Source organism: Macaca fascicularis, chromosome 16, assembly GCF_037993035.2.
Source record: "Macaca fascicularis isolate 582-1 chromosome 16, T2T-MFA8v1.1".
In the NCBI taxonomy this organism is placed as follows: Eukaryota; Metazoa; Chordata; class Mammalia; order Primates; family Cercopithecidae; genus Macaca; species Macaca fascicularis.
The window spans coordinates 67,270,962-67,284,417 of record NC_088390.1 but is presented as its reverse complement, the minus strand read 5'-3'; positions in this window follow the sequence as shown (position 1 = coordinate 67,284,417).

The following is a 13,456-nucleotide window of genomic DNA, read 5'->3' as shown; positions in this document are numbered from 1 at the left end:
CCTCTGATTCTTAATTAACCTTTTCATTTGAACCTCTTGACCAAACAGCAAATGGAGGCTGGTGAATTGGAAATGACAGCTTCACCTCCCCACATGTCCCAACCTGGCCAGCCACCTAGGCTGGTAATTACCTTTGCCAGAGCTGGGAACTTTTTACAGGCTGATGAACAAATAATCTCCCACTAATAGCTGTGATAACCACAGAGCCCAGTTCTCTCCTCGTCTCTTTCCTGATTACCTTCCGTGAAGCCAGGGAGCAGGTTGTGACAATATTTCTAATATTTCCCTCCCTCTCTATCAGCCTCTCTCCCCCTCTCCTTTAATAAAAACGAGACCATGTAGACTGGGAATCAAGATAAGGGGTAGTGAGGAGGGAGAGGCGTTTGTCTACAGACGCCTCTCCCCCCAGGAAAAGCCAACTGCTCTGGCTGTGACCTTTAGCAGACCTGGTGAACAGCTGATATTCCTGGAACATGCTCCTTGGTGGACGTCAAAGCAATTTGGAAGGCTGGTTGTTGGCCCATAGTCACATGGAAGTGGTGGGGAAGTGTTAGCACAGTCTTCAGCCTCCAGGGCTCAACAACTGAGCAAGGAGCAGCAGGGAAGAAAGGGAAAATGGATGGAACAAAGAAAGGGAGAGGAAGAGGACAATAGGGAAGGATACAGGAGAGGAAGCAAAAGACTAGGTCCAGGGCAACTAGGGAGTCTGGGCCCAGAAAGGAGGTCCTGACAGTGGCCTGGGTCCCTGCACTTCCCCTTGAGATGGCTCATTGCTTCTGCCTAGACCACCTCCCTGTCCCACCCACCTCAAAATGTAATGGTAATGGCAGAATTCCTTACAGAGTGCCTACTTTGGGCCAGGCCTGAACTATAGCTCATGTCAGCCTCATGTGACCCGCGGAGGTGGGCAACATTCTTCACATGTTACAGGTAAAGGGGCTAAAGCATAGAGAGTTAAGAAACTCACCTACGGTTCACACAGCCAGCGAGATGGAGCCAGGCTTTGGAGCCAGACAGTCGGACTCCAGAATCCAGCCCTTAACCATTCTGCCAAATTCTACCTTCCCCTTGAGCTCTGGGTACCTTTCCTGTGTGTACTTGATGCAGCAGAAACAGCACTGGATTTGAATCCCAGCTCTGCCTTGTCCCAGCTGTAGAACTCTGAGTAAGATAACCTGTGCCTGAGTTCTCTCATTTATGAAATGAGCATAAGCATGTCTGTCCTGCTTATTTTACAGAACAGGTGCAGGAATGGAGGGAGATAGTATTTGTCAAGGCCATTTGTCAGCTCCAGAGGACCCTATACACATCAACTGGCATCCTCCTCCCTCTTCCCTTCCATGTTATGAGCTCTCGCAAGGACCATGATGGTCCACCTTGTTTGTCCAAGCCCCTCTCACATGTGGTGGGTGCTCAGAAATTGTATGTTCCTGTTGAGCAAATGCAATAGAGGGACCAGGCTGGGCACAGTGGCTCATGCCTGTAATCTCAGCACTTTGGGAGGCCAAGGTGGGCAGATCACCTGAGGTCAGGAGTTCAAGACCAGCCTGACCAAAATGGTGAAACCCCGTCTCTACAAAAAATAAAAAAATAAAATAAAATAAAAAGCTGGGCATGGTAGTGCACATCTGTAGCCCCAGCTACTCAGGAGGCTGGAACAGGAGACTTGCTTGAACCCAGGAGGCAGAGGTTGCAGTGAGCCAAGATCATGCCATTGCTTTCCAGCCTGGGTGATATGGTGAAACTCCGTCTCAAAAGAAAAGGAAAGGAGAGGAGAGGAGAGGAGAGGAGGAGAGAAAAGAGAAGAGAGGAACCAAATCTCCTCACTTTCTTCCTCCCCCTTCTTTTTCCCCTTTCCTTCTCTTGTCCCCTCTCCTTCCTCTCTTCCCCTATATCTTCCTTCCTTCCTCTTCCTCATTCTCTTCCCCACTCCCTCTCCACTGCTTCCCAGGACTCACACTCTAATGGAAAGACATCTGGCCCCCTCTTTCCAATCCTTCCCATACTCTACTTGGAGATAAAGTTTCCAAAAGCACAACTGAGACCACATCATATATGCTTAGCATCCTTCGTTGGTTCCCTGCACTTAGAGGAGAAGGTCAGAGCTTCTCAGTCCCATACTAAAGCCTCTGCCATCCGCCTCCACCTCTCTTTCCTGGCCTCATTTCTCATGACTTCTTTCTGGAATCATCCGGTCCTCACCTGCCCTTCCACCATCATGAGTCTCTTTACCTGTAAAGGCTTCATTGGTAGTGGGTTAGTGGTGCCTGACACATAGTTAGAAGTCAATAAATGGAATATACTTAAGAGGACATTCATCACGGGTTTGCCCTGTTGTTTTAGAATCTCACCTGAGGTCCCAAGGCTGAGAACTTCAGGTGTGAATCGCCCACACACTGTGAAGGGAGATGCCAGACCATCCAGGTAGGACTTGCTGAGAATGGTCCCTCACTGGTTCTGCATCCCCTGCCCCATCACCTTAGCCCATACCAAAAAGAAGGCTAAAGGTTCATCGAGGCGATTAGAGGGAGGTGGGGATTTTTAGACTTTTCTTTTAGCTAGTAGTGAGGCCTGGGATGACCTGGGGCCTCCCCATCTCCATCTCCCCAAGCTAAGTGTGGGTGTCCCACTGGTCAGATGCCATCATGGAGCTGGAATGAGAGATATATGGAAGAACCTGACCTGCAACCCACAGAGAGCTGGGAGAACACAGAGACTAGGGCCCAACCGGTCACCTCCCAAAGAGTCTCAAGTCAAAAGAACTGGAGCTGCCTGTGTCAAGCTGAGAGAAAGAGAGTATTGAGCAGGAAATAATCCTTACTTGCAGAGTTTAGTGCAGCAAAGATACCAAGTCTCTCCAAGGACTGGGAGATGCAGAGGAAGGTGGATGGGCTTGAGCTGCATTGAGGGAGCCACCCAGGAAGACCTTAGGACCACCTCCTGGGAAGTGGCAGCCCTGGCAGAAGGCTGTGTGGGTGACATATTGAAGGAAGGGGAAGAGGAGGGGGAGAAGGGGAGGAGCTTCTGAGGAGTCACAAAGTCATCAAGGGGTGGTGCATCACCCAAGGTGGTAGGGTCCCCAGCTGGTTATAGTATTATTTTAATTAGTATCTTTTCCAGCATTAATTCTCAAACCTCCTCCACAGAAGTAGTCTAGACTAGTTTGCTCGCTTTCTCCCTCCAGACCTTCAACCCATTTCCTCAAGCCATGCTGTCTGACTCTCTTAATAAAGCCTTCCCTGACTTTGTCCTTTCTATGAACTTGTCACCTATGATAGCCATAGCTAGTTGCCTATCCCAGGGTTCATTATCCTCCTCTTTAAAAACAGAAGCTTGTAGTTTTACCCGGGCACGTGGCCACCCACAATAAAGACTTGTTTTCACCGTCTCTTTTGTTGCTAAGTATAGCAAATTAGATATAAAGAGCAGTATTTGGAGCCAGCTTCCAGTACATTTTTGTGAAAGGCTCCTGGCATATGTCCTTTAGACCTTTCTTCTTTATTTCTTTCTCCTTTCACGTGCCTGGAATGCAGATGTAATGGCTGGAGGTCAAGCAGCCATTTTGGCCTATGAGATGTCTTTGTTGAATGGGAGCTACATGTAAGGATAATGAAGCAAAGTAGAAGGACCCTGGGTTCTTGACACTGTGGGGATACTCTCCACATTCTGGATTGCATACCTCCACTTCAAATGAACCCTGCCCCTCCCCTCCCTCTCTCTCTTTTTCTTTCTTTTCTTTCTTTCCTCTTTTTCTCTTTCTCTATTTCCTCTCTTTCCTCTCCTTCCTCTCTTTCCTTCCTTCCTTCTTTCCCTTCCTTCCTTCCTTTTTCTCTTTCTTTCCTTCTTTCTTTCGTTTGTTCGTTCATTCATTCATCTCACTCTGTCACCCAGGCTGGAGTGCAGTGGCACAATCATAAGCTCACTGCAGCCTTGAACTCGTGGGTTCAGGCGATCCTTCTGCCTCAGCCTACTGAGTAGCTGGGACCACAGGTGTGCACTACCATGCCTATTTTTAAATTGTTTAAAAATAGTGACAAGGTCTCACTTTATTGCCCAGGTTAAGTTATATTTTTGTCTTGGTTAGACCATTTTTACTTTGGGCTTCCTGTGGGAAGCAGCCAAACCCAATTCTAGTGGATACATTGCCTAGATCACTTACAGGCTAACACAGGTGAGAGTGCCTGGTATCGGGAGTCCTACATGACAGTGTGGCAATTTCTTTTCTCTCTTAACATCTCTGACACCATAGCTTTATACAGTCTTTATATTGTCAATCAACTATTCATAGGCATGTGTAACCTCAACTCTCTAAATACAGCTCCTATTATGTAGTGCTTTCCAAATTACTTTACTCTTGAGCTTATTTAATCAGGCAAAGGATGCATTATTTTCCCCATTTACAGATGTGGCTCTGCAGGCTCTTCAGGGACTGAGGTAGGCTTGGTATCCAAGTCTTCTGGCTCTAGGTCTGCTGCTGTTTCCCCTACATCAAAGGGGCTTTGCAGCTACAGCAAAGCTTCACTCATTTATCTTTGTGTTCTTTCTATTGCAACTGGTATAAAGCTATGCACACAGTAGGTGTTCAATAGATACATTATATAATACACCAGAAAGTTAAGCAATTCATCCAAGCTAGTTTCCAAAAGATATCTAGACCAGGGGTTGGCCAATTACAGCTATCAGGCAAATCTGACGCACAGTCTGTTTTCTGTATAGCCCTCGAGCTAAGAATGTTTTTGTTTTTGTTTTAATTTTTTTTGCATTTTTAAATGGTTCTGGAAGAAGAAGAAAGAGAAGGAAATGAGGAAGGGGAAGGAAGAAGACATGAATGTGTGATGGGGACCATAGGTGTCCTGCAAAACTTACAATTACCTGATTCTTTATAGAAAAACGTGCTTCCCTGGTCTAGACCATCATCGTGCAGCTGAATGTTTGATCTACCAGCAGAGTCTTCACCAGTTGCTATCCCCTGAGAGATGCAATGCCCTAGAGAACTTGGAGATCCTGCTGCAGACAACCTGTGGGATTAATTTTCACTCCTTTTGTCCCAGACCTCCCGGGAGGGGCCTCCCTCACTCTGCCTTCTTGAAGAGAGATGGGTATACATTTTCTATCTTCACCTCCACCTCCTTCCTAAGACTTGGAAGACTTTCTGATTCACTGGTCAAATATTCAAGCTCAATTTGATTAAAAATTCATTGGTTTTTTTTTTCCTGTAAAAAGGAATAAATGAGTACACACCAGTGGCTCAGACTGTAAACTGAAGTGTGAAAACGCCAAACAGGCTGAAACCATTACAGGAAAAACCATTAGCTCCAAAGCATTTCTATTTCCAAAAATACCAGCCTTCCAGAGGGAAAGCTGAGCCTGGTTCCTATTTCCGGCACCCCTGATGGCACGTTCCCTCATAAGCATCCCTTGGTTACTCACTCAGTAGACGTTCGGGTGGTTAAGAGAATAGGGTTTAAGTCTGATTGAAAGTTACCAATGGTATTTCCTTGGCCAAGGCACTTAATATCTCTGAGCCTCAGCTTCCTGTCTATAAAATAAGAATATTAACAATGTACCTTGCAGGGTATGCAAAGCGCTCAGCACAGATCCTGCCCCTCAGAGAGGCCTGCTAAATAGAAGCTGTATATTTGTATAATTACACGAATCAGCCCTTGTTCTTTCTCCTCTCCTCCTTCTGACTCCTTTCTTTATCTTTCCCTCTTAATTGCTCCTCAGTTCCTTGCTAAACCCCATCCCTGAAAGCAGTTCCAACCCACCTCTCTAAGGTGGTCCTCTTCTTCCTGGCCATGGTCCTCAGCATTGGCAACAAATCTTTTTGAAACTGGCTCAGGCCATCGCCCTTCAACTCTCCTGCTGGGGGTCCCTTGCTATTCTTCTTTCTCACCTTTCCTCTCGGGTCAGCTTTCTGCTCTTTTCTGGCACAGTGTAAATCTAGACACTAAAAATTCATCTTTCATTTGGTGAGACACACTAAAAGCAATCGGTCCATGTTTGAGAGTGGGCTCTGTGCCTTCCCTAATCTACTTACAGCTCCTAAGCTCGGCACACAATAGGCGTTCAATGAACATTGGCCAGCAGACTGGCTGGGAGAGTGAACAGTGACCAGGTGGTCAGCTTCAGGTGGACAGACCATGGTCCTGTCCTGTAACCGGTGTGAATCCTAAGAACCACTTTGGACTCAGAGACTGGGACAGGCGCAGACAAAAATCATTCAGCTGGAGGACTGCCTGATGTAATAGGAAAAAAAAATGGATGTAGAAGTGAGATGTGTCTGGTTTGAATTTTGGCTTTGCCCCTGGCTATCCGAGTGTACTTGGCCAAGTTGCTTTGCCTCTTGAGCCTTAATTTCCTCATCTATAAGAAGTGAACCTACAATGACATACCAATTCACACCCAACAGGATGGCTGTAATCAAAAGGACAGATACAGGTTGAGTACCACTTATATGAAATGTTGGGACCAAAAATTTTCAGATTTTGGAAAATTTGCATATACGTAAGGAGATATCTTGGGGATGGGACCCAAGTTTAAACATGAAATTTATTTATGTTTCATACACACCTAATACAAATAGCCTGGAGGTGATTTTCCATGATATTTTAAATCATCTTTTGCATAAAACAAGGTTTTGACTGTGCTTTGACTGCAGGCGGTCACATGAGAGTTTTCCACTGATGGCATCATGTCAACACTCAAGAAGTTTCAGATTTTAGAGCATATGGGGTTTGGGATTTTTGGATTAGGGGTGCTCAACCTGTAATAAGTATTGGCAAGAACACGGAAAAACAGGAATGCTTATGCCCTTTTGTTGAGACTATAAATGGTGCAGCCACCATGGAAATCAATCTGGTGGTTCCTTAAAAGTTTAAATATAGAGTTACCTTACGACTCAGCAATTCCACTCCTAGGTTTATACCCAAGACAAATGAAAACGTGCATCCATATAAAAACTTTATGCGAATGTTCATAGCAGCATTATCCATAATAGCCAAAAAGTTGAAACAACCCAAATGTCCATAAACAGATGCACGGATAAACAAAAAGTCATATGTCCATACAACAGAATATTACTTAGCCATAAAAAGGAATAAAGTACTAAAAAGAAAAGGAACAAAAATACTGACACATGGTATGACATGTATGAACCTTGAAAACACTATGCTAAGTGAAGGAATCCAGACATAAATGTCCACATATTGCATGAATCCATTTGTATATGAAATGTCCAGAGTGGGCAAATCCATAGAGACAGAGAAGACATTCATGGTTGTCAAGGGCTGGAAGGAGGGGGAAATGGGAGTGACTAAAATGTTCTTTTTGGGGGGTGATGAAATGTTCTAAAATTGGCTAGAGGAGACGGCTGCACAACTCCGTGAATATACTATAAGCCATTAAATTGAATACTTCAAAGGGATGAATTTATGGTATGTAAATTTTATCTCCAAAAAGCTGTTATTTTTGTAAATGGGTGGGCAAGGCCTCCCCACCCACCTCCTCGGGTCATTGTAAGACTATAAGGAAGGCATGTGTGCCAGGTTTTGAATACCACATTATACTCTTAGAAGGTTGGGATAGGGGCCGGGTGCAGTGGCTCATGCCTGTAATCCCAGCACGTTGGGAGGCCGAAGTGGGTGCGTCACTTGAAGTCAGGGGTTCGAGACCAGCCTGGACAACATGGTAAAACCCCATCTGTACTAAAAATACAAAAATTAGCCAGGCATGGTGGTGCACGCCTGCAGTCCCAGCTACTCAAGAGGCTGAGGTGAGAGAATCACTTGAACTCCGGAGGCAGAAGTTGCAGTGAGCCGAGTTCGTGCCACTGCACTCCAGCCTGGGAGACAGAGTGAGACCCTGTCTCAAATAAATAAATAAATAAATAAATAAATAAATAAATAAATAAAAACAAAAACACCAGAAGGCTGGGGTATGGAATCTGCCGCAGACAGAGCTGTTTTCTGTTCTTCCCTCTTTCCTGCCCTGGCTCAGGCCTCCCTCTGGGAGAGACTTGCTGAGGAGTGGCACGGCCATCTGGCAGTGGCAAAGGGATGTTCTGGGCCTCCAATATGTCCATCCCAGGGCTGGGGAGGCAAGAAGTGTTTCCTCTCTGAGCCAAAGACTGGGAGGGTCCTGACGCTGCCAGGGACACTCCCTTGTTGGTCCCAACACTGCTCCTCCACTCAGAGCACCTCAGGGTCCATCTTCCTCCTGGAGAAGGGCTCAGGCAATTGAACTTCAGGTTTTGGAGGAACTGGAGGCAAGCTGAGGGGAGCAGAGGAGGGCCATGGATGACAGACCACATTTTTAAGAAAGGAGACTTCAGCTTTGTCAAACCCTTAACAAGCCTCAAATGCTAAAATAATGATGATAGTGATGACTTACATTTATGAGTGAGTGTTTACTATCTGCCAGGCTCCATGCTAAGCATTTATATGTTTGACTTAATTTAATTTTCCCAAATATCTTGTGAGGTAGGGGTCTCGTTAACCCCATATTATGGATGAAAAGTTTGAGGCACAGAGATTTCAAGTGACTGGCCCAAGGTTGCACAGCTAGAAATGACAGGACCAAATTTGGCACCCTGGCAGCGTGGCACTACCACCTGTGTACTTAACTGCTCTGCTGGACCATGTAAACCCTACAGGCTGCACACAATGGAAGGCCAAGTTTATTACCAGGACTGTTTAATCACTCCCCACCAACCACAAGGAAGTGGGTCTCAAACTTCACAGAGCATCAGAATCAGCTGGGTGGGGGGCATGTGAAAAATACAGAATAGGGTCCTGGGCCCCCCAAGGGATAGCAAGTCACTAAGCCTGGGGGGTTCAGGAATCTGCATTTGTGACCAGCAACCCCAGGCAACCCTGCTACAGGCTGTTTAGGACATATTTGAAGAGACTTGGCCTCCTGGCATCAAGACCCAACTTACGGACCTGGCTGGATCTGGCCCTTGGAGCGAACATTTTCTGCTGTAAGCCACAGCACACTCACCCCCCAACCTCAAGTCCATCCCATCTTTAAAGGCCCTGGTCAAGTTCCACGGAGCCCCCTAGGCTCCCCACAGGAATAGCAGCCCACCCTGGTTTCCCCTTTTCTAAATACCTAAACCCATGTAGAGGAACCTGCACTGCTTCAGAACTCATTACAAACTGCCCGTTATTCTTACATCAGCGTCCCGTGGCTGTAGGCCTTTTCTGATGAACTAGATCACAAAAGCCTTAAACAGAGATGCTTTCTTTCTTATTCCTTGTGTCTCCCACAGATCATTCAATAGACTGGTGGATTTACTTTCAGACCTAATGCACCAACACACTCCTGCTTCAACGATCAACATCGCTCGTGTGCAACTGGCCAGTTCATTATCTACTGCCCATGGGCAGAGTTCAAGCATCCGGATTCTTCTTCTACAGAATCTGGGTGCTTCCTCTATGCCATCCACTGTTCTAACACTGAGACTCCAGAGGCCACACTGGTCTTTGAGGCTGACACCCTCAACAACTGCTCTCGCTCGGTGTCTTTGGGTGTGATTTGAGGATATTTCGCAATGGCTGGAGATTGTTTTGGTCGTTACAACCGGGACAGTGGGGCTGCTGGCATCCAGTGGGTAGAGGACAGGGATGCTGCTGAAGCTACAATGGATAGGACAGCCCCTCCCTGTCCTCCAGCAAAGCAGTATCTGGCCCAAAACAATAGTGCAAGGTTGAGAAATCTTGCTCTAATGAAATATGCTAAGACCTATGGCAGAGGTAGCAAGACAGGAAGCCAAAGGAAGGAAGGATTAACCCCCAGGGAGGAGCACCGTTGGAAAAGAATTCCCAGAGGAGATGCTTAATACAATGAATTGATTGAAGAATGACGGGTGGGAAGGATTTCCCACAGCAGAGGCAGGGGAGGAAAGAGGAGTTTCTGGCAGCGAGGTGTGAGAGCGCTTGGCAGGTTTGGGAAGCTTTCACTGGGTGTGATGCGGCTGGAGGGCCTGGCACTCCTTCTTTTCATTCATTCTACACATCTGCTGTCATCTTATTTTCAGTACTTATTTGCTCAGCAAACCTTGTCACCAAGCAGCGTGGAATGGTCAGCTCTGGCCCTGTTTGGATCATCCTCGATTCTGAATCGGTGGTCTCTGCAAGGGCGGGATGGGGTTGAGCAAAAGGCGCCCAGTGAGCAGCACAGAGAGGCGTGACCACATAGGTCCAGAGCTGTGAAAACACAACACCACTTCAAGGTTTTCAGCGGCATCATCCGAAAAGGTTACAGCACAAGGTGTGAGATCTCGTGCCAGGAGCTGTTAACAAGGAGTTCTCTGGGTGGCAAATGAGGAGAATGGATTTTTAAGAATGCCTGCGCTTCTCAAAGTTAGACAGGAATGTAAACACATTAAAAAGTAATGCTGAGAAAAAGAACGTAATTCTGATAATGTTTGCTTCTTTAAAAACAAAAACAAGCCTAGATTGTGGTGTTGGTTATTCTTAAATAGCTGCATTGCTTGCTGAGCCCGTCTTTGCCTGTCTCCCTCTCATGTCCCTCTTTGTGTCTGTTTCTCCTACTCTGGCCTCCCCATCTCCGTCTCTCTTCCTATCAAGTGGCTGGGCTGTGATGTGTGCATGCTTCTTTTTTTGTCTATAATTTTGTGTTGCTTTGCATGCGACTGTCATTCATGCCCTCTCTCTTACAGAGTTTCAATTTTTTTTTTCCTTCTTTCTAGTCACCTGTTTCTGGCTGCTTCTCTCCCCCTGCCCTACTCCTTGAACCCCTTCCTCCTCCTCCTCCCCCTTCAGCCTGTCTCCAGGAACTGGCCACAGCAGAGAACTACAGAGCATTTTTATTACTAGTTGTATTTACTGGAGAGAGTTACATGCTCCCCATTCTTGATTTTTAAAAGAAAATGACAGAGGCATTTTCTATTTCTCTCTCCCAAAATCTCCCTGAATGAAGCTGCATTTTACTTTCATCTTCCTCCATCGAATTATTTTCTCATTCTGTAGGTCATGTTCTTGACAGGAAAAAAGATAAGTTCTCAAGTCAAATTTTACAGCAATTCACAGAATAAGTGGCCCAGGTGATGTGCGAGGGGTCACAGAGGAGGGATGAAGGGGAGGCTGCAGCGTGGCTCTGGGCTGGGGGTGCCCCGTTGAGGGCTTTTCATGTTGAATTTGATTTCAGTGGAGCCAAGACCTGCTTTGGGTTTAATAGATGCAGCTCTGGAGAAATAGCTATAGATACCTAATTCATCACTGTGGATTCCCTTGCCTTCATTGCAGGCTGTAGTGGCTGGAGAGACAGAAAATGATTGAAGATGAGTGTCAGGGAGCAAATCTTTTATATCTTAAAAGGAGAGAGATTTTCAGCCTGGCAGGAACATTAAAGTGGCTCCAGGAAACCTGGTACTTTACTGTCTTTTCTATGCAGGATACATTTTAGCTTGGTTAGCAGCTCCAGCTTCCTGACTTCTGGCTGGAGTTGACTCTCCATCTTTTTTGCCCTGGCCCCTAGCAGAGGTCCTGAGCTGGGAACTCACAGAGGAAAGGTCCAATGGAACATGAGTCCAGTTATTTCTAAGATCTCTTCTTCCAGAAAGCTTTCCTGGACTGTCCCCCCAAGACTGTTTTGGGGGGATTTGTTCTCTGCCATTCCTGGCCCCTGCCTGAGGACATTATAAAGTCAAAGGACATGGATCATCAGGGCTGGAAGGGTCCAATCAAATTGCCTTCATCTGACAGAGGAGCAAATGAGTCTCAGAGGGTGGGCATGGTTTACTAAAAGCATGGGGCTGCAGATGTCCCCAGTCCCCTGCCAGGCCTGGCCACACATCTATTAAAGGTGATGCTACCTGGCCAGGGTCTGTGAGCTAGATCTCCAGCCCTTCTGACAGCTCCACGATCCGGGGCACATGGCCAGCCTGGCACATAGATGGGTCCATATGGCAACCCTTGGGGACCATCCCAAAGCACATGTGACATCCACCCCCAGAGAGATCTCAGATGACCCCCGAGGGAAGGAAAAGTGAGGCGCTGAAGCAATTACACCTGCGTCCACATTTGATCTCATTCAATTCAATACCACTTATTGATCGACTAGTATAAGCCAGACCCTTTGCTAGAACCTGGAGAAGAGGCATGAAGTACAGCACCCTAGGGTATAATGCTGTAGTGTGTGTGGGTTGATAAAGGGTCAGAGATCCAGCCCTCCCTCCCAACTCAGCCTGGGGCGATAGCCCAGGAAGGGTTCCTGGAGGAGGTGATGTCACTAGAAGTAACTGGACTAATGTTCCTTCAGACCTTTCTGCTGTGAGTTCCCAGTCCAGGGCCTCTGATGAATACCATGCAAATAAAAGCCATCCTGATACATTGGGAATTCAGACCAAAGCACTTCTCGTTTCCATCGCAGCCTCAACACTCACCAGCTGTGTGACTATATGCATGTCACGTGACCCTGGAGTCTCCAGAGCCTGGGTTGAGTATTCAGTGAGATGTGATCTGCGAACGCGTTTTGCACATTTCAAAGTGCTCCAACGTCACGGGCTGTTACAGCCCCCAGGGCTCCGTTTAAATCCCCTGACCTTGGAGTCCAGTGAAATCAAAGCCGTCCCCGCTCCTTTGAGGCTACAACAAAGAAGCAAACAAGGGGCCTGAAAATCTCTGTGCTCAGGCTTGACCTGGAGCCTGTCTGGGCCTCAGTTTCCTCACCTGTGGAATGAGAGTGTTGGCCTCTTTCTCTGAGCTCTGCCCCTCTCTGTAGCCCTGTAAGTTTAGGACAGCAGCCAAGAGGCTGAGGCTAGGTCCCTGAAGGCCCACGCTGCAGTGTGTGGGTGCCACCTTTGCCTGGCCAAGCTCACCCCAGGCAGGGGTTTGGCCTTAGAGGCCAAGCCCAGGCCCTTGTGCAACCTCTCACCCAGCCTCCCACCTCAAACTAATCCTCGACTCTGACACTCTGGAGTGGCCACCAGCAAGGGAGAGGACCCAGATCCAAACAAGAACGAAGATGCTGGAAATGAGCTCCATCCCCAAAAAGAGGGAGCTAAGGGAAAAAAAATCTGCCATTTTCCTCAAAATAAAAACAGAGGCAGATGGCCGGGAGGGTTTCCATGGTTAATTAAATATGCTTTAGTCTCTAAGTTAATTATGAAATGAGTCCTGCAGGGGGAAGCTCTGCTTTGTATGGAGCAGGTTCAGGTGACTAGTTGGGATCTGTCTGGGGAGGTTCAGGAGCCCTCTTTTCATCTCTCCCCAGTAGGAATAAAAATTCTCTGGTCCAGGCCTTTAGGAGGCCTTAGTGGCAGGAAACGCTACCCACTCAGGGTAATAGGAGCCACTCCATCTTTCTAAGCATCCATAGGAGACAGGTAACACCCAGCAGAATTGAGACTCCATAATTTCCCTTCTTGGAATCTCTTCTAAGGAAATTATCAGAAACCCAGATAAAGATTTCCTGGACAAGAATATTCACT